At 39.7% G+C, this 13972-nt stretch overlaps 1 protein-coding gene across 8 annotated transcripts in view; it reads right to left on the reverse strand.

The window, feature by feature from the left end:
• The window catches only part of RC3H1 (ring finger and CCCH-type domains 1), a 61066-nt gene extending 47099 nt beyond the window's left edge, over positions 1-13967 (reverse strand). For 5 of the 8 annotated variants that reach the window (XM_065841734.2, XM_065841736.2, XM_065841737.2 and 2 more), the window contains exon 1: positions 13835-13967. The gene's annotated coding sequence lies outside the window, so the exon portion shown is untranslated. The remainder of the gene's footprint in view (positions 1-13834) is intronic. The other 3 variants (XM_065841739.2, XM_065841738.2, XM_065841735.2) reach the window with 1 other exon arrangement.
• Between the last annotated feature and the right edge of the window lie 5 nt (positions 13968-13972).

Raw genomic sequence — 13972 nt, forward strand, 5'->3', positions numbered from 1 at the left:
AGGACTAGACTCGAGTAACAGCCGGAAGTTCCTCCCACCTCCATTCTTTTATGTTCAACAGTTAGCATTACACTATTCACCCTCCCTAAAATATTTGTTTTCAAACAAAAGAAGATAAAAACCTGAAAATCTCATATATTCAAAATTCCAGGTGCAATAGTAAGGACACACTGAAATTTAGAGTAAGAGCAGTCTTAAGTGAATACCTGCTGCTGCCAAGTGTAGGAAAGAAGAGCCTTCTACTTCAATGAGTCTTCGAAAGTCAAATCAAAACGTAAAATTCCATTTTACACAGAAGTTCCCCGGTATTCAGAAATCAAACATTTTAAGTGTCCGCTTCTGTACCTCCTCTTTAGTGGGTCTCCCTCTTTTAATTTCTTTGATTTGAAGGTGTTTTTTCTCGACACTTCATAGATGCTGCCCCCATTGTAAAAATAGATGTCAAACAGCTTCATGCTAACAATTGTTTACATAACAGGAGTCTCTAATAAAGCTTCAGTTATTCTATGTACTTTCAAAGCAATTTATTTTGGAAGACTGCACTTAAACGTCAAAAAGATCTCTTAATAAAAGCAAAGTCATCCAAGAGCAGTGAAAACAACTCATGATTTTTTTTAAACGAAACTACCTACGTAGTTTCTTGTCTGCCTGTTTTTTAATCATGAATTCATTTTAAACATACTATTATCACAAGAAAGGTTGTTATATGTTGTATACAAAACAATCTCTAGACTACTGTGATGTTATTTCAAGAGGTAATGGAGCACCCAGTTTGCTGGTACATTCATTTCATCACAGCAGGAGTTCACAATGACATTTTTTCACCTCCTGAGCCTTATGATGTTCTATACACTGTTGCATCCTCCTCTCAAAGAATTATTAAACTATATCAGCTTCAAGAATTCAGCTCCTTCAGGTATCTGTTCAGTCAACAACACAATATCATTTCTACTTTAGTAAGAAACCATAAGGTACCATCAACTTCAGAGAAAAGATGCACATTTGAACACAGTTGTCAGAACACTCTTCTGTTACCACAACACTGCAACCTTAACAGCCCCTTCCAAAGTGTGGAAGTAAGTAGACTTAGGGGTTGCTACTAGAAGATAATCTAGGTTTTCCCCATTTCTTTTCCAGATCTACCTGCACTAGTCCTCTCTATAACTAAAAAAGGAATTGTTAAAAGATGAGCGAAAACACACAAACTGTAACCGAAGAGCAAATGACAGCCACTACCTACAAGCAGGATACTGCACATGAGATTTAACACCGCAGCAGCAGAATCTCATCTCCACTGCAACAGCAAATAATAAGCTGCATTGCTTCCCACAAGCTAATATGGGTTAACCACCTTGTCCTTGTGAGGACTAAAACATCCAGATTTCTGTTTTAACTCTACCCCTAATGAAGACAGATAATAAAATATCACCTATTTGGTATTTTCAGTGCAGTTTCACGCACAGCTCCACGAGGCAGCACTACCTTCTCCCCAACGCTCTCCTGCCAGCTCTAAATCCAACACGTCTCGTCTCCACTAGGAGACCACATTAGTTTCTAACAGGCTCCAAAAGCTGTTCCAGATCTGTTAAATGGTCAAGCAGTACTGGAAACATAAGGGAAAGATGGAAGAACAGAATATGAAAACTTCAAGACAGTTTCTTTTAGCATCACAGGTTCATCAAGTTTTTAGGAGTACTTTCATAACCAGCTTATTTTAGCACAGATTTTTAGGTGTCTTGGTTAATTGAAGCCATCTCTAAAGCACTGGTTAAGTTTTAACGACACCTTTAAATATGATAAAAAAAATTATAAAGCAATCCTAACAATGAGGCGTAATGAGAATAGGTGAAATGGAATATGGAACTCAAGTGATAATCCGTGGAATTGTTCCTTTATACTAAATCCACCTAAAAATTTTCTGTGTTTCAAAAAGAATGCTTCACAGCTAGATTCAACCATCATTTATTTACCATGCAAATCACACAAATACAGTCAAAACCATCCTTTCAGCTCATCCTGGTTACAGTACTGAGCAAAGTGCTATCTAAAGTAGATGAAAGAATCCTGTAGCAGTCCAGAAATTCAAGTTTTGTTACTGCTCCTAGAACCAGAGTTGCAAACCTAGAAGCAAACATGTAAATGCTACAACAGCTGATAACAAAAATAGCTTACTATTACCAAACTAAGCCAGATAACCTCCTTTGGCTAGCCCTGCAGTAGCTTCACTGGTAATAATAGTAGGAATATTAAGATAAAGAACCTAAGTTTCACAGGTGACTATTCTGCTTGTTTCCATGACAGAGGTTGAAATTGTATTTTAATAACGTAACCTAGTCTGCACTAAAGCTCTGGAGTCACCCAAGGTTAAGAGGTAGCTTGTTGCAGAAATGGCACAGAGCCTGGAGAGTTTCAGCTCTGACATAACAGTTGCATTTAAAAATAATAAAAATTAGCTACTCAACATACTAGTCAATATTTTCTCCACACCTCTGAGTATAGTTTCCTTGTAAAAATCCAAACGCTTTTCGTCAAGGACAAACCTGCTCATCACTCATCGCTTTTAAGTAGTGTTAAATTACCATTCGCACAGGGTTTAAAGTCTCTAAATATCAGTAGGAGAGATCACCCAACTGTTGCTGAAAAGCAGGTTAATTCAGGTGCTTCTGACTCAGAATGTAATTGAGCCTCATTTGCTTTAAATGCTACTGGCACCCGGTGATTCAATTTGTAGCACTGCTAAAAAGAGCAGTTCCAGTGGCCAGAAATAGCCTGGGGCAAGGTACTCCTTTTGAATGAGACTTTTCATGTAACCTTCAATTATAACAAAAAAAAAAAAAAACCCAAAACGTAAAACCCACACACCTTAAATATTTTGCTGCATTGGTATTAGTCTCACCTTCCAGTTTTATAAAAATAGCATCTCTTCTTTACAGCTTTACAGGATCATTAAAAACAGTACTCGTGGTTTTAGTGAGTGGAAACAAAAGGCTCAAGTCTCAGGGTTTCCATTAAACACCTCCTCTGAACCAGTAACAAACACTGCAGAGCTTAACCACAAAAATGAAAGCTACTTTTTTTTTTTTAATGTAGAAAACAATGTAAGACAGTTGTATAAAAGAGAAAAAATGCAAACCTCCAACATCGCACTGACCAGTAATAAACAAAAGCTATCTTTACTTTTGGCAAGAGCCTGAATTCAAATAGAAAAAAAAATAAAAAAGGATGTATTTTGTTGCCTCTTCATAGGTTTTGGAATTATAATCCTAGTTATAAAAAGTTTAAAGTTACAAAACTTGAAAATCATCCAAGCAAGAGGGCAAAATATTATAATCCTGGGAAGTCATCTATCAAAAATCCACTGTCACCTTGACAAATTTTGCTGCTCTGGCCTTGTAAACACAGTTCTACTCCAGACGTGTAATTTTGTCTTTTCAAAGCAAGTTCTCTTATTTACTGCTTACAACGCATGAAACCTGTTCTAAGTGGAGCAGACCACAAAGAACAATTCTCTCATTCTCAGTTTACAATGCTAAGTTTCAAAAGATGTGCTCATCTCTGGAAACACATTACAACTATAATATAGCAGTATCAACAACCAGAATGATATGAAATAAAAAATAGACAGGACACCATCTCCCAGACTCAACTGCCAGAGTTCTATTAGTAGAAAGTATACAGTTCTCCACAGTGTCCTGAACTCATCTACCTTTTAAAAAGCAAAGAGCTAACTTCTGTTAGTGAACCTTATTCACAGATTAGACCTCACTCATGGAAGACTAAGGTCTGGAAGGTACTCAGAAAGAAAACAACAGCAGCTCTGCAGTCAAGCATCTTTGTACTTCAACTGGGTGGTTTAATTTCCATTAATATCTCCTTCTTGAAGTGGTCACAGCCCACCAAGCACTTTTAACAGGCAAACATCGCAGACTGGTGTGAGTACAAGTGCCTGAGCCTTCACACTTCCTGACGATAATATTATCCTGTTCCAGTACCTCGAGAGTAAATCTGATCACCTTTGACAGTTAATGCACGCCTGGACTACACAGAAATCTACCTGTCTCCATTTTTAAAATTTCCTTCTTTTAGAGTATTAAAATTGAACAGATGCACTTAGCTGTCAATCACACCTCTTGCTCCAGACTGAGCCAGGGTGACAAGCAAGCCTTATACAGGCAGTATTTGCATGACTTGATCATTTACATTCTCTGTCTTGCATTGTGTAAGGCCCTGATTAAACAGCAGCTACCTAAATATACGAGAAGGCACAGGAAGGGAAAACCAGACATTGAAACAGTCAGTCTTACCACTCATGCAGTTAACATCCCTTTACATACTCCTGTATTTACCCACGCACTGTTTTGGGAATAAAAGCAATGACAGTAAGCTAAAACTGGATGACCAACAATTCAAATAAAAGAAAATTCTAAAAATCTGTGAGCCAAAGCCACCTGTAATAGCATGACTGAAGCCTTCATAATTGCACTGGAAATTATTTTCTTTAACATACAAAACCTAACAGGAACAAAGTATTTAAATATATTCTTTAGCATAGCATAGTCACTGGATTTTCAGGGGCTTACTGTCAATTTTGATTCTGTAATGACAGCTCACATACCAGCCTGTCAAATCAACATGACTGATTCTATTCCCACTTCTCAAAAGCCACACTAATTCATCAAGGTGATTTCAGAACTCATCAAATGTGCTTGAAGGAAAGGCTTGCTGTCACTCACATCCCCTTTCTGAAGGCTCCCGACTACTGTCACACAAACTGGCAAATGAGCTGGTCTAAGCCTTTCTTTTTCCCCTATCCTGGGGAAGGGGTAGGGAGAAGGACAACTGACATTTTTATCTCTCAGGTGAATTTATATATTACTCACAGGAAGACACAGTGGAATGTGGGTTTTTTCCCCCTGCAGAGTTTACATAAAAGAAAAACATCTGTGATCGTTTTAATACCTGGTGAGTAATCTGACACCACACCCCAAGCTCATCGTGCAGTGCCTAATGTGATAGCCACACCATTACATCCTCAAATACTGATGGATAATTTGCCTTACTGATACCAAGCATTTATGTGGCCACCCTTCTTCCTGGTATATCCTGAAATCATCTCCGTCATGCTCAAGCCTCAGCTTGACAGAGCTCAAGTTGTTCTATTCTAAGAAAATCCGCATAAAAATGGCTGCGATCACATAATTCCTCCTCAGAAACACACCCAGAGACATCCCCACCCAGTCCTTGTATGCTATTTTGTTAGAAACATTTTTCCACTGAGAAAGGAGTGACCAGAAAAGCCACCTACAGATCTGGGCTTGCTGAAGCCACATAAACCCTCAGATTTAGAAAACCAGGGGGCAAACATTTAGTTTCTATAGTGCAGAGACTCTGACACTTAGTGTAGAATAACCCAACTGATTAATTTCTGATATATCTGATACAGGAATAAATACTAAAAAAAAAAAAACCAAAAAAAAAACCAAAAAAAAAAAAAAAACCCAAACACCTTGCCAATTTTTATGTCATCTTATTATCTTATTTTTATTCCTTTCTCTTCATAAATGCTAAACAAATGAGACAGAATATAACAGATCAAGGAGAGATGAAAACTTGGCCAATATTTCTCTCCTCCCTGCCACCAAGGAACATATTCTGCAAAAATGACAGTGCTTGGTGAGAAGATAAAGTTGTCTTAACTCTGGAAAAAACAGCTATAGTTACTACTAGTATAACCTATGGAATTTATTTTGCTTTGCAGCCACAAAGCTATGAAGTCTCTGTTACCAGAGCCCTCTTGCCCTTCTCTACCAGGAGCCCTCAAAACAGGAGACTGGAACAGAAACACTTTTCTCAAACTCCAAGCAGGCTATCAAAAGTGACTTGTTCTAATCCAGAGCCTTAGTTTGGAAAGCACCAACTGGGTGTGCCTTTTTGCTTTCTGGTGAAGAGTTTAGAGGTATCCTGCACCCTAACAGATCTTTTATTTCTGTGTCCAGAGTCACCAGTAAAATAAGTAGCAGGGAACACTGAAAAGCTACTTTTCCGATGCATTCTGACAAGTCAGAACAAGTTTATTCCTGATACTTCCAGTTGCCTAATATTGTCAATAGGCATCCTCCCACTTGTACAAAAAAAGCAGAGACAGACAATTTAAAGGGTTTCCAAACACAGTCTGAACCCCTATTTTGAGCACCTTTTTGTGCACTAACTCACAACTATCAATGCAAAACAACTTGTTTGTCTCCCTGAAGATCCTCGAAATAAATACATCCTTAAACTTGACAAATGGGATAATTCAGAAAGAAAAACAAAGAATAATGAAGTAAGCCATCTTCAAACCATAAAAAAGCTCTGTAGGAAGTACAACACAGTAGATAAATAGTATAAAAAAAGGTAAAACAGAAGGAATATCTCCAGGTAGCAGTCACAACATGATTTAATACAGAACATAAATACAAGAGACTAACACCACATACAAGCATTAGCAAATTCAGAAGGCAACCCTGATGGCTCAGACCTTTTCTATAGAATCCAACAGCAGTTAGCAACAAAGCAGTCACATTTAAAATAGACTCACTTTTCTGAATAACATTTTCTTTCCACTTGTTGTATGAATCACCTACAAAAAAGTTATAGCGTCCAAGCTTCCATCCTTAAAGCCTGGTTAAACAAGACTGAAATCAAAATCCACCATTTTAACTGAAGTTTTTTGCAGCACTACTAAGACTTCTCTTTTAATTAAGTCTACAGGAGGCCTTTTCACGCAATTAAACAGAGAATGACTCATAAACAGGAAGGACAGCCCGAGTCGCAGCCTCTGGTTTAACTTAGGCTAAACTGGCTTGATGGAGTGGACTGGCTAACTTATTTTTATCTTTCTCCTTTCAAATTTACAGCGACAGCCAAAGTAGTCACGAGGGAGTGCACCATGAACAATGCTCCCTAACTTCTCACCACTTCCAGAGGAAGCAGGGATATTTTGATAGTCCCCAGTAAAGGCCAAGAACAGAGAGTCCCACGGTTGCTCCATTATCCAAGCAGCCAATCCTGGAAGTCCGAATTGTCAAAACAAAGAAATTAATAGGCAATATGCCATCTCTGTTACCTGCATTAGCTAGCTGAATTGAATACTGACCCATATCAGAAGTTAAATTTAAAAAAAAAAAAGTAGCTAATACCAGAGAACTAAAGTAAGACTAATAATTATTGTCCTTCTGGAGCTGCTAAATTAAGAGCTAGTAATTTTCCAGCTTCCCAACAATTTTTCAATTTTAATGTCTACCCACACAATTAGTAACAATTCAAGTGATCAATGACAATCTCAGTACTATAATAAACAACTATTTATCAAGATCTTTTCAATCTGGTTCATTGGTTCTGTTGTGTCCAACACAATACTCCGTCAATTTGGCATCTTACACATAAACACCTGAGTTCCTCAGACATGTCTAAAAAAAATTGCCCAAATGCCATGTAAACCGGACTTGTTAATTGCTGTGGAAGAACTCAAGAAATACCTGTCTAACCAAGCTAGAGAACACACCATACACTATTGGGAAAATTTTTCATTGATAGAAGGGAGAGGCTGAGGTTTGCTTCACAGTTCACATACACTCCTACTCTTTCTCCTCCTACCTGAAGCAGAACAACATTTTGCTGTTCTGTGTCTCCTCAAACCACTTGAAGCACTTCTCTGTGGCACAAAAACCAGGCTTGATTTTCGTAAAATGAACAGGAATAGGAATTTCAAATTGTGAAACAACACAAACAGAAATGATTGCTTCACAGGACTCATAAGCACGAGCAGATTTGTTAAGATTTCATGAGCACAATGTTCACCTATAAAGGCAGGGGAAAACTTTCTACTGAGCTTCCCAGAGAATACCTTACACTCAGAAACATAATATTCAATTATATTAGGCCTGCATAACTGCCAGAATTATTAATGGTCATAAAATAATGTTGATGCATTATGCCACAATTTCAGAATGTCACTTAAGCTAATCAAAGTCACCTTCTACTATTTCTTTCAAATTCAGTTGACATTACTTTCAAGGTCTCTCCTTTGGTTCTTCCATCTTGGTACACAATTAAAAATAAAGGGCACAAACCACGGTGGTCTAGCTGTTCTCCAAGTACCAGATTCATCAGACACAAACACTGGATAAGGAAGTCTTAAGACTTTCATTTGTTTGTACAGCTCCAAACATCAAATAGTACCTGAAGGACTTCCATTCCAAACTGATAACAAAAAGGGGCGGAGAGGGAACAAGTTGAAAGAATGTGACAAGAAAAATAAGTCAATAGTAAGAGTTTTATTTCGCTTCTGAAGGGTATTTATATTATGCAGTCACTGTAGCAAAACATGGAAGAGTTACCCATTCAACTACTACAAAAAGAGTGCTAAGTCAGTATGAATACTGCTTACTCTAAAATCGAAGCACAGAGAAAGTTAAAGGCTACCGAACACTGGGTGTGTTCCACAGAAACCGGTTTATTAATACACAGGTAATTAAAACCACCCCCCTCAGCATGGATTTCAATTAATTCACTTTGTAATACCTTCACTGAACCTCGCTCTTCTCGCCCAAAAGTTTGAGTTGGAGACCAACACTGCCTGGCACAATTTATCGAAAACAATTAGCTGCAGGCCCCTGAAGACCTCCAATGCATAATAACAGGACAAGATTCCTGCTACTGTAGTAGAACTCTCCCTTCGAAACAGTAGGGAAGTTCAAAGTTGCAACTGAAAAACCTTCCAACTTGCTCACCATTTGAACTGAAGCAACTGCGAGAAACTATTTCAGGTGGAAGTTCTGTGAAGATCTTTAGAACGAGGCTACAAGCACTGCTGCTCCATCAGCTGATCCACCAGAATTTTATTAGGAACAGATTTAAAAACAACCATACCTGAACCTTCAAAGCTTCTCCTAACAGGGTCTGATGAACACGGAAGCATCCTGAAAAATAACTTCTGGAATGCCCAGATTCCATGTTAACAGCCTGCTTTGAAACAGGAGCTAATGACATCATTTAAAAAACACCTATTCAACCGGCATAGTAGAGGGAGGAGACAAACCAGACTTTCCTTGTTTAAAAAAAAAAAAAAAAAAAAAAGAAGTCAGGAGCCACCTGCAAGATCCAGATTCTCCCAGACCAGCACATTTAAAGTACTTCAGCAACTCCATACACCTTGTTTCTTCAGCTGTCTTGTAGCTGAAGGGCAATCCTACTACAGTAGTCTCAGATTTACACCAAATGTTTGTGCGATTGAGAAATAACGTTTTATGTGAAGGATTAAAAAAAGTAGGTTTGCAAGACTTTTTGCAATAAATCAGTAGTGAGAGCAACGTATACAGCAAGAACAATGTCACTTATGGCTACTTTAGTGACTTCGAGGTTGGAATGAATAACTGTCAATAGACACTCCAGCTTTTGTAACACTGAACTCAAGACTCCCCTTAACCACACTATTACCAGACTAACACAAATACTCTTTTTTGTGTTCTTTGTCTCAAATTACAGAGCAACCTCTGCCACAATCTATATGAAACACATGAACAATCTGTTCCTTTCTTCAGCCACACTTGCGCTATTCTTCAGTTTAACTGCATATCCTCTATTTCTTGTGTTGCAAAATAGGAAAATTTGAATTACTTTCTGTCAAAATCCTCTTGCCTTGCCTCCTCTCTCTTCCTCCCAATCATCTCTCACACAAAGGATTTTTTTCTCAATGTTCCTGATAACTCCTTTAAATGTGGCTAACATTGTACTAGGTAAAGGCACACAATGAAATGATACAGAGATTTTCTGTATCATTCTACACGTGACCCTTACGTTTCCTGATTTTATTCTATTTTTTTAAATGCATGCTGAGGAGAAGCTCTTACGTAGAAGTCTCCAAAGGCTGTCCAAGTCCTTTTTCCTCTGCGACTTAACATTAAAAATCTGGTTTTCCAAATGTCAGTGGCTGGTGCTCAGGAGATGCTGCTAATGATACAACATCCCATTTTTCATCTGCACAATGCAACAGTGTCTCCCTCACACCAAGTTCAAGCTCAAGCCAGAGCCAAGAGCTGCCTTGTCAAAGGTAACAGTAATACTCATGGTTATTCTGCCAGTCTTACATAGACAGACTTTTTGTAGTTGCAGTAAGAGTTCTGCAATATGTTGCTGATATAAATAATAAGCCATCTCTACCTGCCAAAAGATGCTCTATACCACAGGTGCCTTCCTTCTCACTGTGTTAGAAAGAAATCTCAAAAGGGGGTCGGGGGAACACCCATCACATTCGCATGAAACACACTCTACAAATTCCAACATAGAACAGTGTACAACTGGTACTCCTGCTGACAACATAAATTTGCAATAAATTATTTCAAAATCTGGATATTTCTACCCTCTTCCTGGTAGCACACAACAAGTTGCTACCATGCAGTAACAGGAAAGCTATTTCCCCTAGCACTCTAACCAGAAAGTCTTTTTAGATCAGGGGAAAAAAAAAAAAAAAGAAAAAAAAAATTACAATAAACTGACAGGATTTTTGCACTTTCTTGCCCATTACGCATTTCCACAAATAAAAAAACCTCATTAGAAATCAGCTAACCCTTTGAAATCTAATACCATTTCAACTTTTACTGTACTGGTAACCAAGAAAACGAAACCGATGCAAAAGATAACCATCAAAAGAGACACTTCTTGAGAAAAACAAGTGGTCAAACTAAGTGATGGGAACTGCACCTAATTCAGTACGCACTGTGGAATATCTGCACAGAAAGGAAAGAAACACAACATAAGTAAATATTTGTGGCTTTCTTTCTCAGTTATCACAAGTCCACAGACTTCAGACTGCATTACTGTAATATAGCCTACACAGAATCTTGAAGGTCACACTGAAATTTCAGCTGGTGCAGGATGTTTATAGAATGATCTTTCACAGTAGAACCATAGTTTACGTTTATTCCTGTACAATGATGGTTTCATATTCATTACCAAGTGCAGTCCAAGGCAATAACTTCAAACTACAATTTTCTCTATGTCTTGTCTCTCACGTACTCAGAGTTAGAATTTTTTTGGCTTAACAGCCAATATTAGTTGGGATACTTCAGCAAACAACCACCTGATTTACTGGGCGCAGGAAAATGAACCACAAAACCACACCGAGTTTCATCTGCAAAATCATTCAGTGAGTTCAGTGGAGAAAATTTTAAACAAGGAGCAGGCTTTGCAAAAAATTAAAAAAGCTTTCTAAAGGGTCATCTGCCTAAAAGGTACCTTACACTCACTGCTTCATAGCTATTTTGAGAGCCTCAGGATGTTTGGGAACCTAAATGCAGGTGAGTTCTTTCCTTCTAGTTCAGCTTTACACTTAATACTGTTTGAAAGCTACAATTCCATAAGTTCTCAAGTGGATGAAACATTTTCTCCAGGTATCCAGCATGTAAACCATATGATTCCTTGGGTGGAATTAAAGTAATTATCCTTCAAATTAATACATATTAATTCATATTACACAATGGGAAAGGTCAGTTCCCTAAGTACCACGAAACATGATTTTACGGCACTGGTTAGTTATGAAATACAGACCCTAATTAAAAAGGGATGTTGGTCTTTGCCATCATTATCAGAGGCAACTGCCATCAGCATCACCCAAGATCTCTGAACCACATATAAAGCAATTAAGTCAATATTTTAATATATACACTCACAGAATCTCAGCTTCTGCTACACTTAATTCAACAAAATTGATAATGGTTTCTGCCCAGATTGCTGGTCAATTGCTGGCAACAGAGCAGAATGCAATCCTATTAACTGCTGTTCATCTGCTTTAGCATGGCCACCTTTATATAATAATATACATGTCCTAAGATACAAGTTAAACTCTGACATATTAACATATGCAATTTCTGGATTTACGCCTCCACTTGTCCAGTGAAACACTGGTTTTTAAAACCATTACCAGCATGCAATAGTCTCATTGTAAGATTCAGAAATATTTTGCTTTAAATTGAGCTACTTTGGATACAAAGCTGACAAAAACATAAAGCAAACCCAAAAACAAACAAACAAAACCCAACAACATCCACCACACCAGAAAACATACAAGTAACTTCTCCCCATTAAGGTCAGTGCTGCTCAGAAGTGATTGACAAGCTCAACACTCAACCCTCTGGTTGTCAAAGACAGACCGCACTGATGGCACCAACATTTCTAAATCTCCCCCCGAAGAGCCTGTCAAGCTGTCTGCTTTGACAGAACCTTTTCTAGCACAGGAAGGTAAAGAAATAAGCTATTGCAGGAAAAATAAAAGGTGCCTAATTGATAATGTCTGCTTCTATTTATGTCAATAGAAACTATAATTTCATATCAACACCGTGTATCAATAGACTGAAGAAAGCCATAGTGCTAGTGGTAAAGCTCAGAAACCATCCAGCAGGCACACACTCCTCCTAGGAACATTGGGTTATTTATACAACTATGAAGTCTCTTTTTAGCTTCATTGACTTCAAACACAGAAATACAGACATTTAAAGTTGATTAAAAAACCAACACCCTTGACATCCTTGTAAGCCTAAAGCAGGCAAAAAAGGTAAGTCTAGGAACATACTCATTTCTGCTTCATAGTATTTCTGTGTTATCTAACAACTCTATTGCTCCAAGATGCAAACAGAGTATACATGCTGAATTTAACAAGAGCATTTCTTTCCAAGCAGAGCCATTAGAGAATAACATTGGTACACCAGTTACAATGATTAAAGCTCTGCAATAGTCCAGGTTACCTTGGAGCTTTTAATTGTTTTTGCCTGTGTTTCTTTGTTGTTGTTTTTTTGGGTTTTTTTGTTTTGTTGTTTGTTTTGTGGTTGGTTTTTTTTTGTTTTTTTTTTTCACTTCAGCAATTTTCAATATAGTAAAAACACACGGAAAACATCTACCACTGGAGAAATTCAAGATTTTTAGCTCACACTTAAATGAAATTAAAACAATAAGAGAGCTACTCTGAGGAAAAAGCCATATACACGCATAGAAAATTAAAAACCCGCAGTTCCTAGGGAAAGAAAAACAAAACAAAACGGCATCAGTTCCCCATTTTTAAACGGCACAGGCCTCACAACGGCTTTTGAGGACAAAAACTGACACCAGGACGTTCCCAACCACATTAACACGCAGGCAGACCAACACTGCACTCCCGGCAAGATACCTCACCTATCCAACAGATAAAAACAACACCAGGGCGAAAAGCGAGTGAAAGGAAGCGGAGTCGCTGTTTTGTTTGATCGCGGTTTCTCCCGGGGGGCACCTCACTCTCCCCTCAGGCGCAACAGACAAAAGAGCGACAACCCAGAGGTGTCCCCCACAGCGACCGCGGGAAATAATCATATTGCCCCCCGCGCTGCTGGTTGAATTGTGCCGAGTGCGACGCGAGGATGAGTTTTCTCTTCTTTCCAAGCACGCAGAGCCCCTGGAAAAACAACAGCAGGCGCAGGCCGCACACAAAAGCCGCCTGTCCCCGCTTCGCCGAGGCCGCCGCTCGCCACCCGCCCAGGTCGGACCCACCCGCCGGGCCCTGCCCGCCCCCTCCGCCTCTCCTGCACCGGGCGCGGGGCCGCCGCAGCTCCCTCCCTCCGGGGAGCTCGGAAATCGAGCCCGGCAGCAGCCTGAGGCCTAGCGAGGCCGGCAGCGGCACAGGCCTCACTGGCGACAGCAGCGCCCGCCCCCCCCGTTCACCATCCCCAGGAAGGGCAGCGGAGCCCTCCTGCCAGCGCCCCCGAGCCCAGCGCCATTGTTCCCCACAGCCCAGCCCGGCAGCGGGAGGCAGAGCAGACAGCGCACTCACCACACGGGCCGGGCTCCCCGCAGCGGCCACCGGCCCCCTCAGCTGCGACACACGGGGGCGGCCACAGCGCCCTGCTCCTCCAGCACCCGCGGGCCCCAGGGCTCCCCCACCGCCGCCCGCCGCCCCTCGGCCGCCGCG

Source organism: Patagioenas fasciata, chromosome 6, assembly GCF_037038585.1.
Source record: "Patagioenas fasciata isolate bPatFas1 chromosome 6, bPatFas1.hap1, whole genome shotgun sequence".
NCBI classification, from domain to species: domain Eukaryota; kingdom Metazoa; phylum Chordata; class Aves; order Columbiformes; family Columbidae; genus Patagioenas; species Patagioenas fasciata.